This window comes from Falco peregrinus, chromosome 7 (assembly GCF_023634155.1).
Source record: "Falco peregrinus isolate bFalPer1 chromosome 7, bFalPer1.pri, whole genome shotgun sequence".
NCBI lineage: Eukaryota > Metazoa > Chordata > Aves > Falconiformes > Falconidae > Falco > Falco peregrinus.
Genome location: NC_073727.1, coordinates 3,830,256 through 3,843,806, shown reverse-complemented (window position 1 = coordinate 3,843,806; position 13,551 = coordinate 3,830,256). Strand labels below are relative to the sequence as shown.

At 44.2% G+C, this 13,551-nt stretch overlaps 1 long non-coding RNA gene across 1 annotated transcript in view; it reads left to right on the top strand.

The window, feature by feature from the left end:
* LOC114010947 (uncharacterized) overlaps window positions 1–6,056 on the top strand; it is a 199,245-nt gene extending 193,189 nt beyond the window's left edge. The window contains exon 5 of the long non-coding RNA XR_003552655.2: window positions 5,858–6,056. This is a non-coding gene — a long non-coding RNA (uncharacterized LOC114010947). The remainder of the gene's footprint in view (window positions 1–5,857) is intronic.
* The last annotated feature ends 7,495 nt before the right edge of the window (window positions 6,057–13,551 follow it).

Genomic DNA, 13,551 nt, shown 5'->3' with positions numbered 1-13,551 from the left:
ATATTTTGAAAGAAGACCTGAGATTGCTGCAGTATTAACTGTGCGAGGAGAAGTCTATCCTATAAAAAGACTTTTATCTTTTATTAAAAAATGCACTAAGTCGTGGGAAAATGTTCAAAATGAGGAATGATCTGATAAAAAACATTAGAGGCTTGGCTTTGGCTTGTATGAACTTTTCTGAAAGAGAAGGGACGTGTTTGTATATTTCTTATCAAACAACCCCAGATTTATTTATATCAATCATTCCTGTAACATGACATGTGAAATTAGCATTATTATTTATCTTTACATTACAGCAGCAAGCTACATTGGTTGTGATCTTGCCTGGATGAAGGGGATGGTTTCCAAAAGTGCTTTGCGAGACATTGGAGGACTGGCTGCCCTTTGGTAACGCAGAGCGCAGGTTTGGGTTCATCTTGGGTTTAGGAACACAGTTTTTTATGAAAGCCATCAAAAGGTTTTTTCAAAACGTCCTAGTCATATTGAGAAACCTGTCCTCGGAGCAGGAGAATAATATATTGCAGCCTTTGTCACAGAGCAGCCTTTGAGGTTTTTCTTCACTTTTCTGACCTCAAATCAACTTTCTGTCTTGAACATACGGTAAACGCTTCAACTGCTTTTATTCTGAAAGGCAAATGCATCTGAGCTTGCAAGCAAAGCTATTTATTTGATTTTATTTATTTTTTTTTGCTTGTTTCTTTTCTGGCAAGCTGTTTAGCCTCTTTGATTTAGTGACGTGCTGAGTTAATTCATTATTTGTAAATGCAGGGGGCTAGGGGTGTGCTGGGGTGGATTTTTTGGCTGTGGCTCCAGCATTTGCAACTGGAAGTCTAATTAGTGGATGAGGCAGCAGGAGCTGCTTGCATGGTCATTTTTGTGTGCGTTTTAATTGAAATCAAGAAATACAGCAAGTCCATGTTTATAAATATGTGTACAGTTAAACTTAGTGTGACTGTTGAACTGTTGTTCCATGAGCTTCCGAGTCCATGACCCGGTGCTCCTGTGGTGATGTCCACACAGCATTGCTGCATAATCCCACAGTATTGGTGGGATGAAGGGTCAGAAATGAAAGAAACGCGAAGTGTTAGAGCCTGCACGTTAAGTGCTGAATATACCAGGAAATCAGAACTTGTAAATTAGTTAGTTTTGAATGAAGTCCTCTGTTAGCCTGCCTGCAGGGAAGTTTTTATGCAGTAGCAGATGTGAAAGTCACGTGAAATAAAACCTGGTTATCTTGTTCTTTCTCCTTTCCTCTGAATCTCTACTCCTTTAATTTAAAAAAAAAAAAAAAAAAAAAAAAGAAAAAAACCAAGAAAACCTTCATCCTAAAGTTTTACAAAAAAACTTTAAAGCAAGGCTGCCTTTCTGTAACCAACTGCAATACTCATGGCCACCAAATGCCAGCCCCACTGTCCCTAACAACCGACACAGCGTTCCCTAAGGAATAAGCAGGAACAGGGTTTTTCTCTTGCTACCCTGCCCAACGAGAAGAGCCCTGGACACCAGTTCTGACTACTGCTCCAAGCCAGTAACGTGCCATTTGGCACACAGTTTGCTAAAGTTTATGGGGAGGGTTTTCCGATGACATGGCACGTAAAAGGTGATGTCTTGCATGTGTTTCTCCTTCCTCCCCTTCCTCAATGAATGCTGGGTCACTGTTGTCTGGCTGAACATACGCAGCGTGTGCACTCTGTGAATTCACACTTCCTTGGCCAAGGCACCTCGTACAGAAAGCTCACTCCATAAATAACTTGGGCTGTGCGTTTATTCTGCTCTGAAACGCTGTAAAAAATAAAAGGCTACCTATCAAAGTTGTTTGTCTAATAATGGAGAAAGGGGACGATATTGTAAACACTGTCCAAATGAATTGTAGTAACCAGAATAAATGGTGGTGGCTGTTACTGAGCGCTGAGACTGAATTGAGGCCTTTCCAAATACATCACATGTGACTTTAATCCATTCCAGAGCCCAGGTCTCTTCCAGGCTCGGAAATTTGATGCTCCGAGGTGCTAAGCCCCCTCTATGGCTATAGAAATCAATAGGGCAGCAGCCTGCTCAGCACCCTGCAAAGGTGATCAATGTGTTGTGGGCCTGATCCTGCACAGTGCTTCTGTCCGCACTTAATTTTAGGCAGGGATATACTGCCTTTTGCAAGGACTGCTCACTTGCTTTAAGTCAACCTTTATTTAGGGTTTACAGCGTCAGGGCCGCAGTCTGCGTTTGGTATTTACGTTGCTGCTTCCTAGCGCGCCTTCCTTGTTCTGGGCTGCTGGAATACAGCCCCTTTCCTCTCTTTAAAATCAGCGGTTTATCTCCTTTTGGTGGACAAACCTTCTTGGCACTGAACTTGTTACTAATAAGCCGTGCCTAGGGTTTGAAGGAATGTGTTTACAATGTATCAAAAAGACTGTAGAGGATAAAGTTAAATGATATCCAGCCAAAACTGATTTTATGTGAAAGTTTAATCCAGCAGGTGCAGAAACAGTAGGGTGGGGAAGGGGTGGAGGAAATCATAAAACAAACCAGAAGTGTTCTCAGCCATCGATATTTGCTGCCTGTGAGGGTGATGAGTCCCTCTTTAAACAGCCCTTTAGATGCCACCACTTAAGGGTCAGAAAAGGAGCTCTTCTGAGGCAACATTCAAACCTTTAATAGCGGGCAGTCAGTCCTCTGTAAGCGTTTTCTCTCACGGCAGGGCAGTGACTTTGCTGCTCACATACCTGCCCCGGCTGCCGGGATGGAGCAGTAACCTAATCCGGTGCATTGTTGGGGTGGGGAGCAGAGGCAGTGCCTGCAGGCTTCCCCAGCCCATCCGTAATTATACGGCCGGCAGAGGAGTGCCTCATGTTGCACGTTGTGCCCTCACCAAGATTAGTAATTATAATATCGGTTTTCTCCAAATGGGTCTGACAGAACGGCAGTGGTAGCAGAGGTGACTCAAAGTTTAGTAAGTCTTAGGGAAAGTTTACTGTCTCCTGCTGCTTTCTGTCCCACAAATTTGGCCTCTCTAATAACCAGCACCGGCCACAAACAGTAGGAATCCTTTTCAATCACTATTAGCAACACTTCATTTCTGTCATATTTGACCCCTGGCAAGCTGCAGCCCAGCAAAGAGCATTCCCCACAGAAAGTAACCAGACATCCAGGATTTACTCTGTGACAAATGACATTTTTAAGGGCCCTTAAAAAACACTGAGACAAATTCACAGCAGGACTCTGAAAGCCCTTTACCAACCTCTGAAGGAGATAAGGGATCACATAGCCCTTACTCTGTAGCAACCCATCGAGCTATTTCTTCTGTGTGACTTCGTGTTTGCTGGTACCTCCAGTAGAAACTGCTGCTCCCCTTCAGTGTCTTAAAAGTGTGATGAGGTTGTTTGTGCGATATACTGAGAAGTTTCCTAACACAAAGATTTCTTTCTCCCACTTAGGTTCTTTCAATTGCAACTCTTTGAGTGTTCAGCAACCCTGTTTTTACTGGGGGAAAGGCCAGGCACAAGGAGGTGGCTCCTGCCACCAAGCCAAGTCCCAGCCTATGCCCTCATTTTAAAAGATATTTGTTAGTTCATCAGGAAACCAAGTCTTTATTAAAATTCTGTTGGGCCCAAGAAAAAAGTCGTAGTGGGGTCTTTTTTGCATGTTTAGTTTCTTGTAAAGCCAATGGTGCATTTGAGATGGGGTTGCAGACAGTGGTACAGAGGTAACTTGCTGTTGTAAGGGTCTAAAACGAGCGCAGTGGGAACCTGGAAAAGGTGACCAGAGGGAGAAGAGAGCAGAATAACTTGGTGGAGAGATAGGAGTGAAATAAGTAGGAGATGCACAGGCTTGTCTTTAGACACTTCCAGCTTGGTAATTCTTGAGGTAGATCCTGGTTGCTCGGTGAGATCTGGAGGGTGAAGATGAGGCCGTCGTCTGGTCAGTGCAATGAATACATTAAAAGTCAGGAGAGCTGTAGCAAGACAGGAAAGCCAGGGCATTGGGTGCCACAGCTCCTTACCTGCTCTCCTCAGCTCTTCTTCCTTATTTCATTTCCTCACCCTGTGATTTAGAGGGGGGAAAACCAGACAAACATCTTGGCTGGTGTTTTATGGCCACTGGGGCTACACCAGCAGCGCACGGCATGGCGAGCCCCGAGCTGCGGCAGCGCTGCCCCGACCGGCGGAGCTGCATTGTTTGCCCTTTCACCATATTTTTCTGCAGCACTCATGGTTGGCATTTGAACATATTTCAGAGGGTGTGTTGTAGCCCACAGGCCTGTTGTCTCTCTGACCTGGGAGCCTCCCTGGGAGCCAGGCTGAGCTTTCATCCTCTGCTCAGTGAATACCTGCCCAGCGCATCCCTGCTTTAGTGATCTGTGAGGCTCTTTGCTTAGCGTGAGGATTCTCCTGAGCAAGCTGGGAAGCGTGTTGGTGACTGCAGGCAGAAGGGAGGGCTGTGAACCCGCTGCCCAGGTACTTTGCTTTTAGATCAAGAGCAAAACACTTGGCTCCAGAAGTCCTGCATGCCTGCTTTGCACAGTGCCTGCACGCTCTCACTTCTGAGTGCAAAATGAGAGTTTCACCATGGTTTGTAGGCTTCTGTCTTCTGGGCAGTTTACATTTTTCTTAGCAAAGCAGTTGTTGGCACATTCGCCTTCTCAGCAGCCCAGCCAGACTCCACAGGTAGAGAGAACAGGCTGGGTACCCTTGTGGTGGTGACTGAGCACTAGCTACCCTCTCAGCTGCGTGCCAGAGCGTGCCAAAGGCTGGGACTGGATGGATGAATATCTGTGAGGTGTGACAGTTGTATTTTTCAGTCATTGATGCAATTCTAAGTTTATGTTAAAATATAGCAAAAATGATTACCACTTGCAATAGGTACCTGTGAGAGGATAGGAAAAAAAACAATCTACCCCACATCAAGAATTGCTGCACATCTGCGTGTATTTTGGGGACTGAAGGTGACTGCTCTCTGGTGTCTTTGATCCACATCTTGGCATTTTGCTGAAGAAGGCTGAGCTAGACTGATCAAAAAAGAGCAGTGTGAAGAAAGACCAATTACTACTTGCATTGTGCCTTGTGAGATTGTCTCCTGGACCTTGATATGCTCTTATATACTGAAAATAGCCCAAGAAGGGGCGGCTTTGTTGCTGGGGTTGTATACATTGAATGTAAAGTATTTCACAACCATCAAAATCTCCTTTAAAAGTACATTCAAGTTTTGGCTCATCTTCTCCTCTGTGCCCCCTGTTGAGTCATCCAGAGTGAGTAAACACAGCACAGAACAGCTGAAATCCTAGCAGATGCTGGTGGGGCCCATGGTTCATGCTGGGGTGGACCAGTCAAGAGAGCCTGGGTCAAAGAAAGCATGTCAGCCTTGCTGTTCAGCGGGGGCAGAAATCAGGCAGCTGGGTCCTAGGGAAAATGTGTAACCTCCTGCTGCCCCCGCCTTCACACCCCGCTTTTCCCACCTCAGAGGCTGTAGGCTGATACACTTATTCAAACTCCGAAAGTTGTGCTCTTGGGCAAGCATCTCGGCTGAGGCAACCATCGCCCCGGCCCAGGGAGCCTGTTCTTGTGTTTTCTCAGGGTGGTTTTCATCTGGGTCAGGTTCCGCAGCCATGCAGCCGTATGAGCTCTCTGGCTGGGGCCAGGGGAGAGAGACCAGTGAGGTGTGGGGAGACACCAGTACGCCCAGGTAAAACCACAGAAGCACCCCGCAAGTCCTCAGCGTCGTTGCTGTTGCAAAGCCCGGGATATACGTGCTCTTTTAGTGCTCAGGCAGCTGAAGTCCACCTGCAGGAAAAACAGGTTTCCCTTAATTCTTTCTGATTTTTTTCTCCTCCTTAATTTCATTAATTGATTTTCTTTCACTGCAGCCGAGGGCCTGGATTACCAAGTACCCTCTGAGCCTGAAGGTACAAGATACTTCTGAAGTCTCAAGGCAATGTAATTAGTGAGCTATGAGGGGAGACGGAGCCCAGTTAAAACTGTCAGCCACTACTGGAAGTTTTCCGTGAAGCCGTGCTGAACCTGCAGCATGCAAGGCAGAAAAGCCATGAAAAGTCCAGTCCTGCTGAGGAGGAGAGGTATGTCTTGCGCTTGATGCCTTGAACAGAGATGGAGGAAACAGAAGCCAAATCCCTGCATTTCCGAATCCCTGCCTCAGCCTCGCTGCCTGCCCTTAGGGTGGCCACTTACTCTCGGAATAAAGTGGCTGTGTGCCTGTGCAAAGCTGATTTTTCTTAGAAAGACAAGACGCCTGACACAGCCAAGCCCTGCTGCCGATAGCTGCTGTCAATACAAAGCGTCACGGTTAAAGTGGATGTCTGGGTATTTATTCTTGAGTAACAACTTTGTTTCTTGGGCTGACCCAGGGTGTGGAAGTGTTTGAGCTTGCTGACTCGCAGCTATGCTAACGCTCCTTCCCATGGTTCGTTTCTTTTTTTGTGTCAACCCGTTTGTTTGAAAATCTGTAACTTTACATTTCCAGTGGTAGTCTGGTCCAGACTGAGTTAATATAAAGCTCCGCAGAGAAACAACGGGGCAGGCTAGTGTTAAAAGGAAGGGAAGAGAGGTGACTCAAAGTTTAGAGAGCGTTAAGAGAAAGTTTGCTGTCTCCTGTCGCTCTCCGTTCGACAGAGTTGGCCTATCTAAAACCAACATTGGCCAGCAGCAGTGGGAATCCTTTTCAATCACCATTAGCAACACTTTTATTTGCATCATACTTGACCACAGCAGGCTGCATCCCAGTGAAGAGCATTCCTTTCAGAAAGCCAGAAGACATTCAAGTGCAGCGGATTTACTGTGTGAAAACGGCATTTTTAGGGGCTTCTGAAAATGTTTAAATGAATGCTCTTTTTTTATTCTTTCTCACAGCTTGATTCTCAGCTTAGAAAGCCCTTCTTACTAAACAATTTTAGAGTTTCCTACAGGAGCTTAGAAGTTAGGTTAATGTTCACAATATAAATGTTCTGTTGCTGCTGTGAAATTACACATTTCTTAAGGCCCATATATTGTTAAAATGAATGTTTGTAGCTATTTGGTTCAGGGTGAATGAATTGGGGTTAGTGATGCATATTTTTGAGTCAACAAAAGAATTCTGCACACTCTTTCAGTTTTGATGAAACTCCACAGTAACATTTGCAAGGTTTTCTTGCTCTGACTAGCAAGACAGCCTTCCATAATACAGCCCTGTGCAAGCTGAAAAGAGCCAAAAACCAAAATCTCCCCCCAGTTTGGCCCTATTCCGAAAACTTTCCATATCTCGTTAATCAGGAGAGTGGTTTCAGGTCAGGGGGAGGGAGCCAGTGAAGGGACATAAACTGAAAGCTTATTTGTTGGAGAGAACAGATAGGAATAAAGTCAGTCTCCGTTACAAATCATGGCTAAAGCCGAGTTACAAGAAGCCGGATAAATTGGCCCCTCGGTGTGGCGGGGTGGTAGGACGTCCCTTTGCTCCCCAGACCAGATTGAAGTGGCTGGGGTTGGGTTGCTTCCCCGCGCAGAAACCCCTGGGCTTACGCCAGTTCTGACTGGAATCAAAGGGAATCTCTCCTCTGCAGTGAATTATGTGACGGGCAATTATGTGCAAATAACTATAAAAGTATGGGTTTTGTCAAGTTCCCGTAAAGTCCCTGTTTATATTCACAAACTTTTACTGTCTTCTTCCCTGAGGCTGGAGATTTCAGGAGCAGCTCGTGAACTTTGTGCCCCTCATAATATGTTGGGGGGTTTTTTGGATCCTGGTTCTGGGGGTATTGCTGAAGTGATGGCAGCTCCCACAGTGGGATTTCCACACGCTGATTCCACATGCCTCTCCTGACAACTTGTAATTGTGTCCCAGGTTAATCCCACCTCAATAAATTAATAGCCCAGTCAACAAAGACAATATTTTATAGTTACCAGAGAGAAATGAGCATGTTTAGGCAGTTTTTCAGCCCGTCTGTGGGATGACTCATCTCCTAAAGAGGTTGCAGCCCGTTGTTAATTATGGAGCCTGGTGAGTCATCCCCTAACGGAGATGCCACCGGTGAGATCTGGTGCTCCTGCCCGGAGCCCTCCTGGGCGCGCAAAGCAGCGGGGGCAAATTTGGTTTGGGTTAGCGTGAAAACATAATGCAAAATGCAGTCCAAAAACCATGTGCGGTGGAAGTTTGACATACTTCTGTTATTCTCAGGGAAGGAGTGTGGCAACGCTTTGGGAGTCGAGCACATAATTTGAATATTGGGCCTTCTAATTGATCCCAGTCCTGACGAAGACAAACTTGACATTACATACTATATGATCACTGGCACAGCAGGGGCAGTTAGACAGAGGGGATTGAGTGGTGTGTTCATGAAAGACCTAATGGAAATCAAAGATAAAATGTTGCCTCCAGGAAATTATGCTCCCCCACACATGTGGTCTGCTCTTTCTTATACCAAGAATATAGGGAATATTTAATGAACTGGGTCTTAAGTGAGTATAGTGTGTTTCCCACTGCAACTATGTGGTCTCCGTTAAATGTGATGCTGTATTTTTGATGGGCAAGCAAATTGGTTTCTTTTGTTTTGTTTCGTTTTGCTGACATTAGCCAAGAGCTTACATTTTCAATTTCCTACAGTAAATTGTGCTTGTCCACTTTTGAAGAGTACAGAACAAAGGTGTATAAATGCGTGTGTTGGGGGCAGCAGTGTGGAAGATGAAGTTCAACAGTGCAGGTACTGCTGGTTTTAATCTATGTTGAGGTGAATATTTACCTGACTGTCAGATATTTCCTTTCCAGAAATCACTGCCCTGCTAGCACTTCTCATGTCCTTGTGCACTCCTAAATTATAATAATATTCAGTGAACAGGTATTTGGACTGCAATACTGCATTTAAACGGCTGACTCACTGAAGTGTGCTACAGTCTGTAAGTTAGACCTTCACTGTAGGTTCACTGATCCAGACTTAAGGTGAGACGTGCTCAACAGACACAGGGTTGTCTTGTTTCTACCAAGTCAAATCATTCCTGTTTTGATTGTATTTTCCAGCATAATCTCTATTATTAGGATGCAGGTGGGAAAGTGTGTGGGTCTCCTCCTTTGGCAACAGAATCAGTAGCTGCTGGGTGCTGAGATGGGTTGAAAATGCAGCCAGTACAATGTTCACAGTGATCAAACTGTAGCTATTGCTGCTGTGTTGGCATGCAAAGATACATACTTAGAGACTTCATTTAGAGAGCATGAGGAGAATTCATAATCCCATGACATTAAATAAAGAGAACAGCCAAAGCCCTTACTATAGAGTTCCTTTTTTCCATTTCTTTGTATATGCATTTTCCTCCTCTTTTACATCTTTCTGTGTAAGAAAGATTCTTCTTTAAAAGTTTTTATAGGTGTTAGGAACAAAAGCAGCTGAACTTGCAGTCTGATCCATCCAACCAGCTCCTCCTGCCATAGACAGCTGTTCTTTCCTTGCAAACCCTCCAAAACCACTCTGAGCTAAATGTCTCATTTGTAAAAAATGAATCATCATCAATCATAACCCTTCTAGTAAGGAGAAGAAGATACTTCTGAACAACAGCTATAAAATTTCCTTGCATTCCTTTCAGGACGATGTCTGTTGCTCTTCCTGTAATAACTGTCCTTTCTCTGCACCTACCCATCCTTTTTACTGCGTGTTTCATCTTCTCCATCCTCTCTCAAAACGTGCTGTCCGCCTTCCCACTTGTATTGCGTTCCCTGACTTTTATCGTTTCCATCTTGTTTCCACGGGCCTAGTCTGGTACCGCTGAAATTAATGGACATTCTGGCAACGTCTCTGTCTATAACAAAGCTGGATGCTGTCGTCAGTGCTGCTGCACTTGGACCAGTAGCAACCGTATCAGGTTGCCTCTGAGACTCCATCGCGCTGGTGCTCCACAGGAAAACCAGCGCTGCTTTTGTCAGCCTGGTCGGGACGTACATCAATCCTAAAGACGCAGTCGGGCTGTATGAAAAATTAAATCGAACTCCCAGGATGAACTGGAGATTGGCTTCCTCCCAGTTCTGTTCCTGAGGCTGAGATCTTTAGCAGACATATGCTGGAGGAGGGATGAGGGAAGAAGGGAAAAGATGGAGCAGGAGAAAGGGAAGTTTTCAATGCCCTGAGGCAAAATCTTAGCACGTCCTTCTCTGCAGTGGTTTCTAGCTCTAGGAAAAGCTCTTGCCCTCAGCTACTGGATGAGTACTCGAGGTTCCAGTTTCTGTTTTTTCTCCTTCATTCCACAGAAGTATAAATATCAGTCTGTACTAGTAGGGTAGTTTGGAACAGTCAAAGGTTAAAAAGTTGTTTGGAAAACTATACAATAATACATAAGGAGCATGTCACCTGCCTTCTCTCCACGCCTGAGAGCTGTGTTACAAAAAAACTGTTCTTGGACTGGTGGCTCAAGCTTCCTTTTTAGGTAAAATGAGATCATCCGTGTAAACCAGACAAGGCAAAGCAACCTGAAAAAAGAAACAGAGGTTGAGAGGGAAAAATATCACAAACCAGGGACTGGAAAAATGCCTGTACTTTGTCCTGGGTCCATCCCCTGTAAGCACTTTAGTGATGCATTAGAAAGCCAGTAACCCTCAGCTTTCTCTTGTCAGTAGAAACCAGGAGGTATCTCCAAAGAGCAATTCTGCTCAGCTAAAACCCGAGTCAGCCTGTCAACATGCTGTCTCTCTTCATGGATGATAAAGGCAGCAGGAAGCAAAGGGCAACTCATTTTCTATTTCAGGCACCTAAAGCAAATGCTCGAATTTGAAAAGGATGAAATTGGTCCTTTGTACATACTTAAGGGATACGGTGTGTATGGATCTGCAGGGACACCAGGGAGGAAAAAGGACATTCGAACCAGTGACACAGGGGAAGGACCACCAGATGTATGAGCCTGTATGTATAGGGCAAAGGAAAGAGAAACATAAATGATGTCCAGGACTAGATGAGACCAAGTAGACAGAGAGGAGGGAATGTGGAACAAGCGTCCCTGATTTTAGCCACGTTTGGTACACAGTGGTGACAAGACATTCACAAGAAGGTGTTAGAGGCTGAGAGACAGAAGGAAACAGCCAGGCCATCTCTGGGTGTACTGGAGGTTGCGGTAGATAGACTGCATGCAGACCTCTGTTTCTGATAAGCCAAACATATCTGGGATTTTATGTTTAAATGGCCTCACTGACTGCCATTAATAATTCGCAGCAAAACTAAACAAAAACTAAAATAACTTTTCCATGTTAAAAAACCCACCCCAAATAACTTGGTATTTTCTCACAGATGCATGTGTGGGACCAGCAGGGTCACAGCAATCCTTGAAAGGTTAGAGAATTTGTTTTCTGGGAGCCCATTGCTCTCCCATTTGTTTATTGCTTCATCTGACACCTTAAGCACTTCTCATGTCGCTGAGGGCTGTCTATAAATCTTGTACCTTGTACCAAATTAAGAAGACCATCTGCTGAAGAGGGGCTGTGTAAGGAGGTTTCTTGGAACACAGCATTGATGAAACTGCACCTATGGCATCATTCGAAGCCCTGCTTTCCCTGCAGAGGAGGGGGCAGGACGGGGGTTCTGTTGAGCAACACGCAGCTCCAGCGAATCTGTAATTTCCAAATGTCTGTTGATTGAATTTGTGTATTAATGGTTATAAGGATCTTCCTACTTAAGCTATAAATCACATTTTATGGTATTAATTCATAGGAAATGATTAAAGCATCCTAAATAGGTAAAGATTTACCGGTTTAATATTAGCTGCTTGACTGGCATCTCCCCTTGATGTTGTAGTGCCAGAAGACTGATTGGAGTGAGTTCATTTTTATGGAGTGATTCTTTGTTAATAACCTGTTTCTGACTCCATCAAACATGCGCAAGGGACACAGAGACAGTTATTTGTTCTGAATATGAGGGACCGTAGGTTAAATGTTGTCCTTCATTTCAGATTAGTTACAGTACCGTGTTCCCTGCCTGAAGCAGCGACTCACTGCGGGGAGGTGTGGGAAAGAGGGAAGCAGTCAGGTTACGTTCTTCATGACAAGGGTTTCTGAAAAGTCAAGGAGATCTGTTGTCAAGAGTCCACTGACTTTTGGCCTTTTTTTTTAATTTGAGCATGCAAATGTTTTCCATTTCAAAGAATGCACAATGTTTTAAAAAAATAATCTCTCTGGGGATTTGAAGATGTGACAGAATAGACACCTGGGAGATCAGAAAATGTTTCTCTAGGTACGGTGCAGCAAAGAAGAAAAAAAAAAATTGTGAGCAATAATTTGTGAGTTAGTACTTGTGTAGCGGAAAGGGTAGAGGGCAATGTAGAGAGGATCAGAGACGTAGTGATGGGGTCTGAGAAGGTCCTGGATGGTCAGGAAAATATGATTGCCTTGTGCTGGTATGAAATAGGGAGGTCTTTGTTGAATGGCAGGTTGAATTTCAGCCTCGTGGTGCCTGGGTGTGTGGAACTTGTATAGCTCTAAGTTGCCACACATCTATAGCAAACAAGGCTGTGTTGGTACCAAAACTTTAAAGTTCCTGTTAAAAATAAACATTAATGCAGAAGTATCTCCATGTTTAATCAGACTCTTCAGGCTAGTAACAGACAGAAACTTGAGGATGCTTCCTTTTATTTTGATGTAACTAGTTTTCTTTTCTGGAAGGAACTGTGACTTTTGATCTTCTTAAAATGATGCACTTTTTTGATGTCATCTAAGGCATATGCATCACATTGCTATTCAGTAAACAGTAAGATCTCGATACTACTCACCTCTCACATTGCCCAAACTGAGTTTGTTAGGCCATTTAGGGACGTGGTACGAACAGTTGTTAGCCATCATGATGGGAGGTGGATTAAATCAGTAGTTTCCAAACTGTGATCCACACACCTGAAGGTCTGCTGAGGTTTAGCTGATCTTGAGAATTTTTCGTGCTTTGACTCAGCTATTAAACCATGCTCAAAGTTCACCAGTCAGAAACAAACCATCAGCTGATGATGTGACTGGCAAACTGTGACAGTAGTCAGTGCAGTCACGCAGCCCCACTCTGCCTGAAGAACTGTTCCTTTTCCACAGACTTTGTTGGAAAACCCTTTCTGTGAAAGCCAGCAGCAGTGTTGTTGCCACTGCAACATAGCCAGTGGGAGGGGAAAGAGTCTTTGTGATCGCCTTTATTTAAGAGATGTATACAGTATAAAAAGTGGTGGACACTTCTGGCTTTTCCTTCCAAGAAGTTGATGTGAAAGTGAATTATTACTACCACAGAGAAACAGAAGTATAATATTAGGATGTTTATGTTTTAAAGGTGATCCATGCACAGTGCCTGGAGGATCTTGTGATGAGATGTCACATCAAATAAGAAATCCAATACTCAAATTCAGTTGTCATAAAAAGAAGGTTTTACTTTGACTCTGTTCCAGCACTGTGACTCCATTCCAGAAAAATACTCAGTTTCAGAATTATTTTTATTTTGCTTTGAATGCTGTTCATATACGCTAAATGAAAAAGAACTTTCATATTCTGGTTAGAGAAATTAGCTCAAAGAACATTTTAATGCTACTTGCTCTTATTTTTTATTTCATGTTCCAGAAATGTCTGTGGTGCTTG